Source organism: Oncorhynchus keta, chromosome 12 (genome assembly GCF_023373465.1).
Source record: "Oncorhynchus keta strain PuntledgeMale-10-30-2019 chromosome 12, Oket_V2, whole genome shotgun sequence".
NCBI classification, from domain to species: Eukaryota; Metazoa; Chordata; class Actinopteri; order Salmoniformes; family Salmonidae; genus Oncorhynchus; species Oncorhynchus keta.
In genome coordinates this window covers 47294647-47302146 of record NC_068432.1, presented here as the reverse complement: position 1 = coordinate 47302146, position 7500 = coordinate 47294647, and the positions used below count along the sequence as shown (strand labels likewise).

The 7500-nt window shown below is 45.8% G+C and overlaps 1 protein-coding gene and 1 long non-coding RNA gene across 3 annotated transcripts in view; both read left to right on the top strand.

Moving 5' to 3' along the window:
• LOC127906415 (uncharacterized) overlaps positions 1-1231 on the top strand; it is a 2117-nt gene extending 886 nt beyond the window's left edge. Inside the window, exons 3-4 of one of the 2 annotated variants that reach the window (XR_008061283.1) lie at positions 160-225; positions 596-1231. This is a non-coding gene — a long non-coding RNA (uncharacterized LOC127906415). The remainder of the gene's footprint in view (positions 1-159; positions 226-595) is intronic. The other variant, XR_008061282.1, reaches the window with a different exon arrangement.
• Positions 1-7500, top strand: part of ctif (CBP80/20-dependent translation initiation factor) — a 210761-nt gene that overhangs the window by 32917 nt on the left and 170344 nt on the right. The window lies entirely within an intron of this gene.

The following is a 7500-nucleotide window of genomic DNA, read 5'->3' as shown; positions in this document are numbered from 1 at the left end:
GTTCAGATTTACAGACGGGGCCAGAGAGGTACAGTAGTCAGATGACAGGATAGCCCTCTCATGTTTTCATAGTGACAGACGGGGCCAGAGAGGTACAGTAGTCACTGATGGCAGGATAGCCCTCTCATGTTTTTAAGAGTGACAGACAGGGCCAGAGAGGTACAGTAGTCACTGATGACAGGATAGCCCTCTCATGTTTTCATAGTGACAGACGGGGCCAGAGAGGTACAGTCACTGATGACAGGATAGCCCTCTCATGTTTTCATAGTGACAGACAGGGCCAGAGAGGTACAGTAGTCACTGATGACAGGATAGCCCTCTGTTTTCATGTTAGTAGTTTATGACAGGATAGCCCTCTCATGTTTTCATAGTGACAGACGGGGCCAGAGAGGTACAGTAGTCACTGATGGCAGGATAGCCCTCTCATGTTAGATTTAAGAGCCTGACAGGGCCAGAGAGGTACAGTAGTCACTGATGGCAGGATAGCCCTCTCATGTCAGATTTAAGAGCCTGACAGGGCCAGAGAGGTACAGTAGTCACTGATGGCAGGATAGCCCTCTCATGTTAGATTTAAGAGCCTGACAGGGCCAGAGAGGTACAGTAGTCACTGATGGCAGGATAGCCCTCTCATGTTTTCATAGTGACAGACGGGGCCAGAGAGGTACAGTAGTCACTGATGGCAGGATAGCCCTCTCATGTTTTCATAGTGACAGACGGGGCCAGAGAGGTACAGTAGTCACTGATGGCAGTATAGCCCTCTCATGTTTTCATAGTGACAGACGGGGATGGACGTCTCAGTCATCGGGGTTGGTGAAGTCAACATGAGATTGTTATTGTGATATGTATATCTCTGCGTGCTCTGGGGGATTCTGAGCATGTCAACACAATGCTTGCATGACTCTGGGTGTGTGTGATATATTTTCAATACCCTAACAGCATCCAGTTGCCTTGTTTGTGAGACTGCAACTTGGCTGCCATGTGCGGAAGTCATCCGGCCCCATTTGATTTCAATAGGTATTGCTATTGCTTGCCTTTCATCACGTTCTTCCTTTTGCTATGGGCGACGATGTTTTTTCGTTGACATTCGAGCCCGGCTCGTCTGTTTCTGTACGCGTGCGTGGGATGTGCACGTTTGCTCATGTCCTTGTGCAATCATTTCCATCGTCCCATTTGTTGTCCTTTATAAACTCTCATGATCTCATCAACTCCAGCCTGATGGATATACAGTAGATCAGCCCTGGCTCATTAATGAAGACTGAACTCATGTTGGTAAACATCATGATGGTTAAGTTCCATTATAGTAGATGAGTTGTAGTTTTCTCTGTCTTGAGTCAGTGATGAGGAGATCCAGGGTGACATACTGTATATATCTAGGACTTCCTGTCCTCTGTCCCTTGTGGGACTGGCTGATTTCTGGTTGTTTTCCCAATGGGGAGGCAGTCAGATAGCCTGGTCCCAGATTGGCTGATTTCTGGTTGTTTTCCCAATGGGGAGGCAGTCAGATAGCCTGGTCCCAGACTGGCTGATTTCTGGTTGTTTTCCCAATGGGGAGGCAGTCAGATAGCCTGGTCCCAGATTGGCTGATTTCTGGTTGTTTTCCCAATGGGGAGGCAGTCAGATAGCCTGGTCCCAGATTGGCTGATTTCTGGTTGTTTTCCCAATGGGGAGGCAGTCAGATAGCCTGGTCCCAGATTGGTTTGTGATCTTACTTGCTGGTCATTGTCAGGAGCTGTCAAGACAGCACAAACAGATCTGGCACCAGGCTATCTGACAGAGTCTCACCCCTCTGCTTCCCACAGTCCATAGTGCTACTGATCCAGTCAGTCATTGGGGACCTGAGTTATGGGCCTGGCCGGCTGACCGGTGGTGGCCAGGCAGGGGCCACAGAGTCACTGAGGACATATCCGGCCTGGTCCGCTCCAGTTCCTTCCTGCAGAACAAAGCGACCAGGGGACCAGACTCAAGATGTCTCCTCAGACTGGCTGGCCCGCTCAGTCTACGTGCACCAGAGCAGGAGCCTCAGAGGGGAGGCAGTCAGCCAACCAGCCCTCGGGACTCGGGTCGGTGACTGGGGTCCGGGTGCTGGGACTGTACTTAACACAGGCCTGTCTGGGGCTGAAGGAATAGTTGGCCCTGCTCCCTCCTCCATCCTTGTCCTCCTCATTCTCCCTCCTTCACGTCCACTGTAGAACAATGAGGTCAGCGTGGAGAGCAGCCCCCTCCTACACCCTTTTCCTGCCATTGTCAGAGAGGAGAGAGTCTGTGTTAGGTGTGCTCCCAGTGACCGACCACAGAGGAACACTGACCTTCTAGAGATCAGGAACTGGAGAAGACTCATAGACACACACACACATTGCTTTCGGAAAGTTGGCAGACCCCTTGACTTTTCCACATTTTGTTACGTTACAGCCTTATTCTAAAATTGAATATTTTATTTATTATTTTATTTTATATTTTTTTGCCCCTTGTTAATATACACACAATACCCCATAATGACAAAAAGAAAAAATATATTTTTTAGACATTTTTGCAAATGTATTAAAAATAAAACTGATTACATTTACATAAGTATTCAGTCCCTTTACTCAGTACTTTGTTAAAGCACCTTTTTGAAGTGATTACAGCCTTGAGTCTTCTTGGGGAGCGTCGCTGCACAGCTAATTTCAGGTCTCTCCAGAGATGTTCGATTGGGTTCAAGTCCGGGCTCTGGCTGGGCCACTAAAGGACATTCAGAGACTTTTCCGAAGTAACTCCTGCGTTGTCTTGGCTGTGTGCTTAGGGACATTGTCCTGTTGGAAGGTGAACCTTCACCCCAGTCTGAGGTCCTGAGTGCTCTGGAGCAGGGTTTCATCAAGGATCTCTCTGTACTTTGCTCCATTCATCTTTCCCTCGATCCTGACTAGTCTCCCCTGCCGCTGAAAAACATCCCCACAGCATGATGCTGCACCACCATGCTTCACCGTAGGGATGGCGTCAGGTTTCCTCCAGACATGACGCTTGGCATTCAAGCCAAATAGTTCAATCTTAGTTTCATCAGACCAGAGAATCTTGTTTCTCATGGTCTGAGAGTTCTCTAGTTGCCTTTTTACAAACTCCAAGCGGGCTGTTCTGTGACTTTTACTGAGGGGCTTCCGTCTGGCCACTCTACCATAAAGGCCTGATTGGTGGAGTGCTGCAGAGATGGTTTTCCTTCTGGAAGGTTCGCCCGTCTCCACAGAGGTTCTCTGGAGCTCTGTCAGAGTGACCATCGGGTTCTTGGTCACCTCCCTGACCAAGGCCCTTCTCCCCCGATTGCTCAGTTTGACCTGACGGCCAGCTCTAGGACGAGTCTTGGTGGTTCTAAACTTGTTCTACTAAGAATGATGGAGGCCACTGTGTTCTTGGGGACCTTCAATGCTGCAGAAATGTTTAGGTACCCTTCCCCAGATCTGTGTCTGTCTACGGACAAGTCCTTCAACTTCATGGTTTGGTTTTTGCTCTGACATGCACTGTCAACTGTGGGACCTTATATAGACAGGTGTGTGCCTTTCCAAGTCTTGTCCAATCAATTGGTGGACTCCAATCAAGTTGTAGAAAAATCTCAAGGAAGATCAATGGAAACAGGAAGCACCTGAGCTCAATTTACAGTCTCATAGCCAAGGTGTCTGAAAACTAAAAGCTATTTCAGATTTTCATTTCTTTATACATTTGCAAAAATGTCTAACTCTGTTTTTGCTTGGTCATTATGGGGTATTGTGTGTAGATTGATGAGAAAAACAATGAGTTTAATCCAGTTTAGAAAAAGGCTGTAATGTAACAACATTTGGGAAAAGTCAAGGGGTCTGAATACTGTGTGAATGGGTTCATGTGTTATTAGCCTGCAACTCTTCCTGTGTGAATGGGTTAATGTGTTATTAGCCTGCAACTCTTCCTGTGTGAATGGGTTAATGTGTTATTAGCCTGCAACTCTTCTGTGTGAATGGGTTCATGTGTTATTAGCCTGCAACTCTTCCTGTGTGAATGGGTTCATGTGTTATTAGCCTGCAACTCTTCCTGTGTGAATGGGTTCATGTGTTATTAGCCTGCAACTCTTCTGTGTGAATGGGTTCATGTGTTATTAGCCTGCAACTCTTCTGTGTGAATGGGTTCATGTGTTATTAGCCTGCAACTCTTCTGTGTGAATGGGTTCATGTGTTATTAGCCTGCAACTCTTCCTGTGTGAATGGGTTCATGTGTTATTAGCCTGCAACTCTTCCTGTGTGAATGGGTTCATGTGTTATTAGCCTGCAACTCTTCTGTGTGAATGGGTTCATGTGTTATTAGCCTGCAACTCTTCTGTGTGAATGGGTTCATGTGTTATTAGACTGCAACTCTTCTGTGTGAATGGGTTCATGTGTTATTAGCCTGCAACTCTTCTGTGTGAATGGGTTCATGTGTTATTAGCCTGCAACTCTTCTGTGTGAATGGGTTCATGTGTTATTAGCCTGCAACTCTTCCTGTGTGAATGGGTTCATGTGTTATTAGCCTGCAAATCTTCCTGTGTGAATGAGTTCATGTGTTATTAGCCTGCAACTCTTCCTGTGTGAATGGGTTCATGTGTTATTAGCCTGCAACTCTTCCTGTGTGAATGGGTTCATGTGTTATTAGCCTGCAACTCTTCCTGTGTGAATGGGTTCATGTGTTATTAGCCTGCAACTCTTCTGTGTGAATGGGTTCATGTGTTATTAGCCTGCAACTCTTCCTGTGTGAATGGGTTCATGTGTTATTAGCCTGCAACTCTTCCTGTGTGAATGGGTTCATGTGTTATTAGCCTGCAACTCTTCCTGTGTGAATGGGTTCATGTGTTATTTGCCTGCAACTCTTCCTGTGTGAATGGGTTCATGTGTTATTTGCCTGCAACTCTTCCTGTGTGAATGGGTTCATGTGTTATTAGCCTGCAACTCTTCCTGTGTGAATGGGTTCATGTGTTATTAGCCTGCAACTCTTCTGTGTGAATGGGTTCATGTGTTATTAGCCTGCAACTCTTCCTGTGTGAATGGGTTAATGTGTTATTTGCCTGCAACTCTTCCTGTGTGAATGGGTTCATTTATGTGCCTGCATCTCTTCTGTGTGAATGGGTTCATTTATGTGCCTGCAACTCTTCTGTGTGAATGGGTTCATTTATGTGCCTGCAACTCTTCTGTGTGAATGGGTTCATTTATGTGCCTGCAACTCTTCTGTGTGAATGGGTTAATTCATGTGCCTGCAACTCTTCTGTGTGAATGGGTTAATGTGTTATGTCTGGATGTCTTTCTTTATTCCCCAAACCTCTAAATTATATACATCAGAATTCACCATCTGACATTCAACAACGCGTCCAAGTTCATGAATGAACGGCAGACATCTGGGATGTTGAGTATCAACACTTCCACTCCATAATCATCACTTCTGGTGGTCTGGTCTTGACCATCTCATTGGTTGACCAGACAGAGGAGAATTGCATGGTGATAGCTGTTAGAGGCACCTCCCCTGTCGGATTAGGAGCCAGTCGTGGGGCTTGCATCCCAAATGGCACCCTATTTTCTATGGGCTCTGGTCAAGAGTAGTGCACTACGAAGGGAGTAGGGTACCATTTGGGACATGGCCCTGGATATCCTGCATACCACGCCCCTTAAACCCTATTATGGCTCGTACTCCTTCCACTGTATTTGAGACTGGAAAACCAATCCACACTGACCTGATTTGTACTGGTAAGAGATGGGAGGTGGGTAGAGGGAGGGGAAGAGAGACCAGAGAAAGACCGGGGCTGATGGGAGGAAAAGAGGGCTTTGTGGATGGCGGAGGTAAACAAAGTCTGTGTGGGCCAAAGCCCCCCGCTGTAGAGCCCCCTATCTGTGCCCCCGCCAGACTAGACCACCAGACTGTACTGGCTCTTTGTGATTATATACCAGCCAGACTAGACCACCAGACTGTACTGGCTCTTTGTGATTATATACCAGCCAGACTAGACCACCAGACTGTACTGGCTCTTTGTGATTATATACCAGCCAGACTAGACCACCAGACTGTACTGGCTCTTTGTGATTATATACCAGCCAGACTAGACCACCAGACTGTACTGGCTCTTTGTGATTATATACCAGCCAGACTAGACCACCAGACTGTACTGGCTCTTTGTGATTATATACCAGCCAGACTAGACCACCAGACTGTACTGGCTCTTTGTGATTATATACCAGCCAGACTAGACCACCAGACTGTACTGGCTCTTTGTGATTATATACCAGCCAGACTAGACCACCAGACTGTACTGGCTCTTTGTGATTATATACCAGCCAGACTAGACCACCAGACTGTACTGGCTCTTTGTGATTATATACCAGCCAGACTAGACCACCAGACTGTACTGGCTCTTTGTGATTATATACCAGCCAGACTAGACCACCAGACTGTACTGGCTCTTTGGACTGGGGTAATGTTGTTCCCTAACAGTCTGTCATTGTGATGACAGCCTCATCCCGCCTCTGACTGAACTGACTGAAAACCAGAAAAGCAAGACACTGCTCTCCCGCTTTACAAAAGCACCAATCCTCCAGCGATCTCTCTCTCTCTCTCTCCCCCCATTGTCTTTAAGCTGTGGCTTTCTGCCTGACGCTGTAGACTGGCTGCTCCACTCATAAAGGCTTCTTATGGCCAGAGGACACCGGTTCTCTGACTCGCCTGTCTGGGAATAATAAACCATTAGATTACTAGAGTAGAGCCTGAACACTACAACCTGTTAATAATAAGCCATTAGACTAGAGCCTGTTAATAGTAAACTATTAGACTAGACTAGAGCCTGTTAATAATAAGCCATTAGACTAGACTAGAGCCTGTTAATAGTAAACTATTAGACTAGACTAGAGCCTGTTAATGATAAGCCATTAGACGAGAGCCTGTTAATGATAAGCCATTAGACTAGACTAGAGCCTGTTAATAATAAGCCATTAGACTAGAGCCTGTTAATAGTAAGCCATTAGACTAGACTAGAGCCTGTTAATAATAAGCCATAAGACTAGACTAGAGCCTGTTAATAATAAGCCATAAGACTAGACTAGAGCCTGTTAATAATAAGCCATTAGACTAGAGCCTGTTAATAATAAGCCATTAGACTAGAGCCTGTTAATAGTAAGCCATAAGACTAGAGCCTGTTAATAATAAGCCATAAGACTAGAGCCTGTTAATAATAAGCCATTAGACTAGACTAGAGCCTGTTAATAGTAAGCCATTAGACTAGAGCCTGTTAATAATAAGCCATTAGACTAGACTAGAGCCTGTTAATAGTAAACTATTAGACTAGACTAGAGCCTGTTAATGATAAGCCATTAGACGAGAGCCTGTTAATGATAAGCCATTAGACTAGACTAGAGCCTGTTAATAATAAGCCATTAGACTAGAGCCTGTTAATAATAAGCCATTAGACTAGAGCCTGTTAATAATAAGCCATTAGACTAGAGCCTGTTAATAGTAAGCCATAAGACTAGAGCCTGTTAATAATAAGCC